This window comes from Symphalangus syndactylus, chromosome X (assembly GCF_028878055.3).
Source record: "Symphalangus syndactylus isolate Jambi chromosome X, NHGRI_mSymSyn1-v2.1_pri, whole genome shotgun sequence".
In the NCBI taxonomy this organism is placed as follows: Eukaryota; Metazoa; Chordata; class Mammalia; order Primates; family Hylobatidae; genus Symphalangus; species Symphalangus syndactylus.
This window is the reverse complement of record NC_072447.2, coordinates 152075156-152085103: the sequence shown is the minus strand read 5'-3', so window position 1 is coordinate 152085103 and position 9948 is coordinate 152075156. Positions and strand designations below refer to the sequence as shown.

At 47.7% G+C, this 9948-nt stretch overlaps 1 pseudogene; it reads right to left on the bottom strand.

The window, feature by feature from the left end:
* Nucleotides 1-6589: 6589 nt before the first annotated feature.
* On the bottom strand, nucleotides 6590-9564 carry LOC134735988 (iduronate 2-sulfatase-like; annotated as a pseudogene).
* Between the last annotated feature and the right edge of the window lie 384 nt (nucleotides 9565-9948).

Here is a 9948-nt window from a genome sequence, read left to right as displayed (position 1 = left end):
GTATGTCAAAAAGCAGATCGAAGCCAGGCTCCCTCCTGAAAGGCTCCTTGAAGGTAGGTGCACACTCATGTCTTTGTTACTTGTAAGGGGGCATCTTACAGGCAAGAGGAGTTAGGTGAATGTGAAGAGGAAGGAACTGCTCACTCTGGGCAGGGGGCTGGGGGAGGCTTCGTAGAGGAGGGGGTGTGTGAGCTGGGCTTTGAAAGTCAAAAGGGTTTTGTTAGGTGGGAAATGGGGGAAGGGCAGCCCAAAAGGGTTAGGTACATTCAGGGAGCCCAGAGAAGGTTCGTGGCTGGAGCAGACCCATTCGTAGAGTGAAGTCATGGGAGAAGAGGCTGGGAAACTAGATTGGGTCCAACTCCTAAAGGACCACTGAAGGAGTGTGGGCTGCACGCTGGGTGCAGCAGGTGAGTTTCCTCACTTGGGTTTCACTGCCAGCATTTTTAAAAGGCAAACTGGTTTTCTTCCTGAGAAGAATTCATTGATTCACTCGTGGCCAGTAAGTCATCTGACAAACCCTTGTGTACTTCTGATGGGATAGGAGTGTTTGTAGACAACAGGCACACAAATAGAACATGCAGCCCACTGCCGCTCAGGAGCAGTCTTCCACGGATAAGCGGTTGGTACCTACAGTGTGCTCCTGTCCTTGCTAATCTGAACACATGGGTAGTAACCTTAAGCATGTCTCAATCTTCTGACTTGTGATGAGGTTTCCAATTCTTGTTCCTGACTTTAGAACGAAGTTTGGAGAGATGTCATTAGTGGAGAGATGTCATTAGGTCTCTAGGTTCTGAGGATTACTGTGGGGTGGGCAGAGGGAGAGAAGGGTGTTGGGGCCAGATGTTCCTGTGCTTCTACCAGAAAGTTGATTTGCCCAGTGTACCACCCTCACTTGGCAGGCCTGAGCAGAGTGGCCTGCCACTGACAACCCAGAGAAAGAAGGTACAGTGCAGGCTTGCCCTAGCGGGCTCTTGGATGCCCTAAGTTGCAGCATCCAGGGCCAGGTGGGATTTGGTAGGGTAGGCCCCCCGTCTACTGTGTCTGATCATACTGCCTTTGAAAGAGGAGGGTGGGTGATGAAGACAAGACGATCAGACAGGGTGGCCTTGGCATGTTGTAGCACCCAACTGGAACATTTGCAGATGATACTTGGAAAAAGCTTTAGGAAACAGGCCCACTTCATTTATGAAATGACACTAGCTAATGTTTGACCTTAGTCTTATGTTCCCTTGGTTCCTCATTTTGCCATCTGCTGGCTGACTCATGCACCTTCACTTTTAATTAAAGGTAGGCTGTGATGAGAGGCATGATCAGTGAGTGGCTTCCATGGCAGAAAGTTCTGTGTAGTTCTTGGGGGATGTGAATGTAAGTATGAGGTGCTAAGACGAATATGTCCATACATTGTAAACTATTTCCTCTATCCTTTCCCTCCTCTAACCATTCCTGCCTTCTTCATCTTTCTAACTTTCCCAAGGCATTTTACATCAGATTTCAGATATAGAACAATGGATGTTAAAACAAACCCAAATTCCTAATGCTTGTTACCATGAAAACATGGCAACACCGTTTGCATTTTCTTTACAAATGGCCTGTACAGGTCAGCCCAGGCATTGACATAGGAGCCCATTGTTTGCATCCTCTGGGTCCTTGTAGTTCATATGCTGGAGCAATGCATAGAGACACACAGAAAGGCTGAGAATGTGGCCATGAGGTATGTAGCAGTGAGGCCCAGAGCCTGAGCTTTGGTGTCTAGCAGACCTGGGTTTGAATGTTAGCTCTTTGTCTTCCTGTGTGACCTTGTTGGTTACTCATCTCTCTGTGTCTCCTTCCCCTCTCCTATAAACCAGGAGGTACAAATGCCACTCATGTCACAGGGCTGTTGCTGGGACATACCCTTGTACCTTGTGTTCTCTCTTTCTGGGACTCAGGTTCTCAAGATTTGCTTCTACATTTACAGGTTGGAGATTATTCCAGCAACACTGATGAAAGTTTTTTTTTTTTTTTTTTTTTTTTGGTTTCTCAGCTTTGCAAATTTCAGAGATTTCCAACAGTGTTCAAGGGACTGCAATGTGATCTTGGAAAAATCCTGTGTGTTCTTTGAAGAATCTCAGTTGTGCTATCTAGAAAATGAATTGGTTAGTCTAGAACATGGTTTTCAAACCTATGTGGCCATGGAATGTCATTTTGGAGGGATGCTTTCACAGGATGTAAGATTCTGAGTTGAAAGTTTTTTGTTTTTTTTTTTTTTGAGACAGAGTCTCACTGTGTGGCCCAGGCTATAGTGCAATGGGGCAATCTCTGCTCACTGCAACCTTTGCCTCCTGAGTTCAAGCAATTCTCCTGCCTCAGCCTCCCAAGTAGCTGGGATTACAGGTGCATGCATGCCACCATGCATGGCTAATTTTTGTATTTTTAGTAGAGACAGGGTTTCACCATGTTGGGCAGGCTGGTCTTGAACTCCTGACCTCAGGTGGTCCGCCCGCCTTGGCCTCCCAAAGTGCTGGGATTACAGGTGTGAGCCACTGCACCCAGGTGAAAGCTATTTTCTGTAAGCCCTTGAAAAAAGTTGTGCCACTTCCTTTTGCTATCCATGGTTTGGTAAGGTGTCATTTCTCTCGCATTGCTTCCAAGATTTTTCTTTTTCTTTTTTTAAATTATTATCATTATTATTATTATTATTTTAAAGACAGGGTCTCACTTCATTGCCCAGGCTGCAGAGCAGCATTGCAATCATAGCTCACTGTAACCTTGAACTTTTGGGCTCAAGCAATCCTCCCATCTCAGCCTCCCAGGTAGCTAGGACTACAGATATGAGCTACCATGCTCAGTTAATATTTTTTGTTTTTATTTAATAGTTCTCAGAAGTTTAACTCAAGTGTTTTAGTGTGGAATTTCTTTGGATTTATTCCCTTTGGGATTTGTTCAGCTTCTGAAGTCTGCAGAGTTATGTCTTTTGTCAAATTTGGGAAATTTTCAGCCATTACTTCTTTGATTTTTCAGCCCCACACTTTTTCTCATCTCCTCTGGAACCCTTATGACACAGATGTGAGATCATTGTTCGTAGTCCCACAGGTCCCTAAAGCTCTGTCCATCTTGTTTTCCCATGTATTTTCTATTCATTTTTCAGAATGGGAAATTTCTGTTCTGTCTTCAAGTTCACTGGTTCCTTCCTCTGTTCTGTCTATTCTGCCAGTGATTCCTTTATAGAGTTTTTAAAATTTCAGTTATGGTATTTTTCAGTTCTAAAATTTCCATTTGGTTCTTCCTTATGTCTTCTATTTATTTGTTTTTTGGCTGAGACTTTCTATTTTTAGTTTGTCTCAAATGTGTTCTTAATTGCTTAATGAAGCATTTATATAATGGTGGCTTTCAATTTTTTTTACAGATAATTCTAACATCTTTGTCATCAGTGTTGACATCTCTTGATTGTATCCTGTCATTCCGTTTGAGATCTTCCTGGTTCTGGGTGTGATGTGTAACTTTTGATTGAAATCTAGAGATTTTCATATTATGTTAGTAGGTTTAAGGTGTTATTTAAACTTTGTTTTAGCTGGCATCCTCTGACATCACTTCAGCAGAAGAAAGGGAAGGATCGCGCTGCATTACTGCCTGGTGAGTGCAGTAGTCTACCTTCCCCACATGGCCTCCATTCATCTCTGAAATGGGTGAGGGGCTCCTTGTTTCTGCTGGGCAGGAGTGGACTTTTTGGATCTGATCTGGGGCTGTACTGATACCTTTGTGGCTGGGAGGGTTCGATATTTTTCAGCACTGTATCCAATATCACCTGCACAGACACCTTAGGCGATGGGGACTTGCTATTGCCTGGCAGGGATGAAAGTGCCAGCTCCCTAATTGGCCACCTCCGACAGCACCAAGGTAGACAGGAGGGATGTTACAGCTTAGCAAGCGTGCTACACTGAGCCTGCTAGTTGGCCTTTGCTGGCATGTGTGGAAGTGGGGATCAAACTATATTTCTGTGGTGTTAACTAGAGTAAAGCAGCTCACTGTCTAAAAGTTTTCTATCTTGCTAAGTTACAACTTTCCTGGTCCTCTGGCTGTGGCCCTTCTTTCCTCCCTCCCTTCCTGTCCCCCTTTCCTCCCTCTTTTCCTTCATTCCTTCTTTCTTCTTTCCTCTGTGTTGACATTTCTGGATCCCAGCTCCTTCAGCTCCATGTCTGGTATATATGGGCAAAGAAAGAAAAGAGAGAGAGAGAGAAAGGGAGGAAGGGGAAAGGAGAGGAGAGGGAAAGAAAGAGGGTGGAGAGAGAGGGAGGGAGGAAGGGGAAAGGAGAGGAGAGGAGAGGGAGAGAGAGGAAGGGAGGGAAGGGGAAAGAGGGAAAGAGAGAGAAAGAGAGGGGAAGGGAGGAATGGGAAAGGAGAGGAGAGGGAAAGAAAGAAAGAGAGAGAGACACACACACACCAGAGAACTAATTAACTCCATTGTTCCTCAGGTCACAAGGTCCCTGTCTGATCTGCCTTCACTCCACCTTTCAGAGTCATATGTTTGTTTTGTGTATATTATCAAGGGGTTTTAAGTCACTTAGTTGGAAGAATAGGGAAAAGTATGTCTACTCCAGCTTTATGGAAGTGGAATTCTTCTCAGAACCTTTTTTTGATACAAAATATGTACTTGTGCATATTTTGTATCAAAATATATAATGTACATGTCCCTTTTGTACATGTATATAAATTGTATATAAGTATTTAGTGTTATAAAAATAACCAAAGACACCAAAAACTGCCACAGGTGGATTTGAGAAGACATTGAAATGCCTCCCTTGCTAAGACATGCTCATTCTTGACAGGGTGGGAACCCTGAAAGCTGTAGTGTCACCACTGCCCTGTCCTGTACCTACCTATCTTTTGACTCATTTCCTCCAAGCTCAGGTTTTCAGTTTGGGGTATGTGCCACCTAAAACTGAGCTGTGGAACTGCAGCACAATCATCAAATTCAAAAAAGGCAAGGACATCTTGCTCAGTTTTTAAGATATGCCATAGATGGAGTAAACCAAAACCTTTGATTCCAGATCCTTAACCCTGATTAAGAACAACACAACTCTTCATGCCTATTTAAAACATCCCTTGCAAAAGATGGTTTGAATATTCCAAGTTGGAAATACCCAGTCTTTTTCAGTTACAGCACCCTTTTTGATACAAAAAATGTGCATGACAGAAATTGTACAGTGAGTAGTGTTATAAAAATCACCAAACACACCAAAAGCTGCCACGGGTAAATTTGAGAAAGTGTTGAAATATACTGCACAGCATGAGACCTTGCTGGCTGCGTCTAACAGATGACGCTGGGGCTGCAAACGGTGTCCCAGCCTTCCAGGGCCTGTGGTCTCCAGAACAGGGCTGAAACCTGTTCTGAGTTGACAGTGCATTCCTAAGAAGACCCCAAGTTGAGAGGACCCTCTTACCCACTCATCAATAATCAAAGCAGACTTGATGCCCATCAGAGATGCCCAATAATTCTGGTGAGCCCTTCCTCCCTCTGGCTGTCAGTACTGGGGAGTATGGTGGGGACTTTCAGATAGCTCACTGGAGCTCAGAAAGAGAGGGAGTTCCCCCGACACCAGCCCCAGTCAGTAAGCCCCGTGGCCTGAGGGGTATCCCCACTGCTCGACCTCTCCACTCGGGGAGGACGAGGCAGCCTTGACCCACGAGGGCTGATGAATAGGTAGGTTATCGGCAGGCTCCTAGGACACCAGCTTAGAAGTCACATTGTCCCTTTTAGATTCAGTGTGGCGGGAATCTAAAAGGTTGAGGATCGAGAAGCCTGCAGGATGGCAAAGTGAGGGACCCCGGCAGTGGGACCTCAGGAATCCACTCCCGCAACTCTGACTGGGCTGCCCATAGAGGCCGTGAAGATACAGCAGCCAGGCGGTCTGTGGCATTCTGAATACCGGCACACAGCCTTCGGCCTCTGCCAGCTTTTGTGAGCTGCCCTGCGCCAGGCAGAGGTGGCCCCAGGCCTGGCACAGAGTCTGACACATGGCACATGCTACAGAAATAGCTGTGGACCGCCTGACTGCAAGATCGTATTGAACATCTGGTGCCGGGCCTCAGCCTGTGCTGCTGCAGCCAGGAGCAAATACCGGGAAGTCTGGCTAAGGAGAACGCACGCCTGTGTGGGCCCCAAGGATCCATCTTAAGATCAGGAGGAACAAGAGCCCAGTGACCTTGACAGGCAGCTCAGGCAGCCTGTTAAATCCCATGCCCAGAGGTTTCTGGCTCCTGCCCCAGAGGCCCAAGATGAGGATGTGGCAGCACAGGGAGGCCAAGGGAATGATGAACTCAAGGAGAGGTAGCCAGACCACCTGAGACACCTGTTGAAGTGCGCTTTCCTATGCTCAGACCTGCGAGCTCCTGAGACCAGGTGCAGAAACCAGATTACACTCATCTTTCTGACCTAATTCACAGAGTAGATAGCAGCCCCCACCTAAGCACAGCCCCCTCATTGGGCAATAAGTCTGCAACAGCAATGCTGGCCACATGGGAGGCCCTCAGGTGTCCTCACCCCACCCCTAGGTTTACTGACAGGTACCCTGCAGGGAAGAAGCGGGGAGCCCCAAGCTGGACTCCACCCAACACTGCCACCTCCCCAGCCTATGTCCTCCCTACCACCCGAGGAGCTGAAGGACCCAACAGCACACCCTCAGTGGTTTCTGAAAGGAAGCAAAGCTCTTTCTACCCTTTTTCACTTTGGGTGACAACATGTAGCTGGGTTGACAAGTCGGTTTTTTAGAAAGGAAGCACTGAATAGCGAGGGACTCGCTCAGCCAGAAGAGGGCTCTGCAAAGACAGCCCCATCCCCAGGATGGGAATGCTGGATTCAGACACCACAAACCAAGAGAACCCAGACTCTGGACATGGAGCAGTACCAGGGTGAAAGACTTTTCCCACCGACATGGTCACATAGCCATTCTCCTTGAAGTACTGGGGTATGGTGGAGAAGTTTCCAGCGTGCACCTTCCAGTAGAAGTTGAAGTTGTACAGGCGGGTGGTGTCAGGTCTCCTGCCAGTGAGGAAAGAAACGCGGCTCGGGGCGCACACTGCTTGCTGTTAGGGAGCAGAAGCAGAGGTAAGCATCGTCACAGTAAAACATGTCTGCCATCTCTTAGGTAACCAAGCAACCGCCCTCCTGAGGCCCCTAGCAAACAGCTGCATGGTAGCTGAGTCATGGAGAGCTCAAACCAGACACTGGGATTTGGGTGTCACCTAGGCAACAGACTGTTTCCGGGAGAGAAAAGGGAAGCAATCAGCCCCTGAAACCAGCAGATGCTCATCTCCTCCTACACAATGGCCTCCCCAGGCACACAGAGCGGCCAGTGTTGCTGGGGGCAGAGCCATGAGGGGGTTCAGGGAGCAGAGCCACCCTGGCGGGCTCTCATCTGAGGCCCAGTCTGCAGACCTGTGGGTGCCCTTCTGCAGCACCCCTTCCTTCTGAGCACCAGGCAAGTCCCCGTTCTGGGAGAAAGCTGGCCAGGGCTGCTGCGAGCACATTAGGGCCAGGGCGCACCTTCCACCCAAGGAGAAGGCCATCCTTGAAGGTCAAGCTTTCCCGTGAGTGGAAAACCAGATTTTCTCCACTACCATTTTCCAGACTATGCTTCCCTCTAACAAGATGTCCTGCACAATCTGCGCCATCTGACAATAGCTGAAGCTCCCCGCCCCCAACCCTCAGTGCACGAAGAAGCACACACCCACAGCTAGAGGTTCCCAGACATACCTGCGCAAAGGCATTCTGGAAGAGGAGGCTGTGGGATGCCAGTTGGTCAATGGGACCTTCACTAGTTCATCCCTGCAACTTGAAAGGATAGGACATGTGCTCTAGAAAATACCTGTAGCCAGCTACAGTGGCTCACGCCTGTAATCCTAGCACTGGGAGGCTGAGGCAGGTGGATCACTTGAGATCAGGAGTTTGAGACCAGCCTGATCAACATGGAGAAACCCCATCTCTACTAAAAATACAAAATTAGCTGGGTGTGGTGGCGCATGCATGTAATCCCAGCTACTCAGGAGGCTGAGGCAGGAGAACCACTTGAACCCAGGAGGCGGAGGTTGTGGTGAGCTGAGACTGCGCCATTGCACTCCAGCCTGGGCAATAAGAGTGAAACTCCGTTTAAAAAAAAAAAAAAGAAAAACCACCTGTAATAGAGTGAGGGAAGTAGAATTGGGAGGAAAGTGGAGTTGTTCTATGACAGTTGAATCAGACATCTCAGTCAGTCCCTGAGGGAGCTCTATGGTTGGGAAGATTCTACAGAGATGTTGCAAGTAGAGGCTGGAGTCCAGGTGTTGGTACTCTCCACCCTTCATTGACCCCTTGACTGATATTTGGAGAGAGACTTAAGTTATGTGCCATCATGAAGCAACACCTTTGGCAGGCAGTGGAATGATTACCTCCGCCATTAGGCTGGGCTGTGGAACGACCACAGCATCGACTACAGCCCATGCCTTGCAGGCCTCAGATGGGCTTGCTTCACACAGGATGCTCCCCTCATTTGGGAATAACTTCTCCAGGGTTTGGCTTGGCCCTTTTCCTAGGGAGGTGAACATGAGGCAAAGTAGTGGGACGGTGTATGGCCCGCATGACTACAGCTGGCTTTGAAGCCACAACTGATGCTCATGGTCTTCCTCATCTACTATCCATTCTAGAGTACCCTCAGTCTCAGCCACCATGTCTGCTGTTCTCCGTGACCTGGCTGGTCGAGTAACAGACCTTTATCCCTGAGGATTGGTTCTGAGCCCGTGGTCCCCATGCCCTTCTCAGACTGTGGAAATTGCATGTGTCCATTTACCATAAAAATTGGGCAAGGAATTATTAGGAGACATTCAAATGGATCACTTGGGTGCCAAATATATCCTTCCCTGTTCACAGTGTGTAAGAACAACCCTGCCTCCTCCTCATGATCAGAGCCAATACCCCTGACAGAATGGCTACTCTTCTTTACACCTGCTTAGTCCCACAGCCATAGCAGGAGGAATGAACCCAAGGTTCCCATGACTTGTAATTCAATTATCAGCCATGGCTCATAATTCAGTGGGACTCCTACTGTGTCTACTGGTGGAAGCATTTCCATTTGAATAGCCAGGATCCACTGTTCAATAAGGTAGCCACTAGCTGCATGTGCCTACCGAGTACTTGAAATGTACCTGGTGTGTCTGAAGAACTGAATTTTAATCTAAAATTCAGATAAAATAACTAATTTTATCTTAAATTTAAATAAATGAATTTGGCTAGTGGTGACTGTATTGTGGGGACAGGAAGCACAAATTCCCATGTGGATCACTAGGAGAGATAATAAGTGGGGTCATTCCACCCCTTGGTCCCCTGCTTCCAGACCCAAAGAGGCCTACATGGCATTGTGCTTCCTTCTTAGTGGTAGGAGGTGTGAGATACAATCATTTGCCTCTGACTTTGGAGGGGTGGTCCTAGCATGCCCCTGACCAGTAGCCCCTTAAATACTTCATTGATATGGCAGGCCTCTGAATCTTTGTAGGCTTAATCTACCACTCTCTGAAGGGCTTATGTCTTTCAAAGGCCTCTAAAATCTCTGCCATGTCTTGCTCATCCAGTTGTTAGCATGATGTCATTGATACAGTGGACTTTAGAACCTAAGTGGGGAGACACTGGTAAGTGACCAATTACTTCACCTGTGGTGTGCAAGCCAGCTCAGGAAGCCTCTACCATTGCTTTCATGTACTGGGAAAGCTATTTTTAGTGTGTAGACTTCATGCCAGATTTGCCCAGATCAGGGGCGGGATGCCCAGAGCTCCTGGTTATTGGAAGTGCTCTACCTTGAGTACAGAAATCCACAACAACTCACTCCCTTCTCCAAGGGGACCCTCACCCTGAGGAATTTAACTGGGCCTTGCTAACATGCCGGGAGAATGTCCCTGAGAAAAAGAGCAGTGAAGGTGCACATGAATTTCCTGTTGCATACC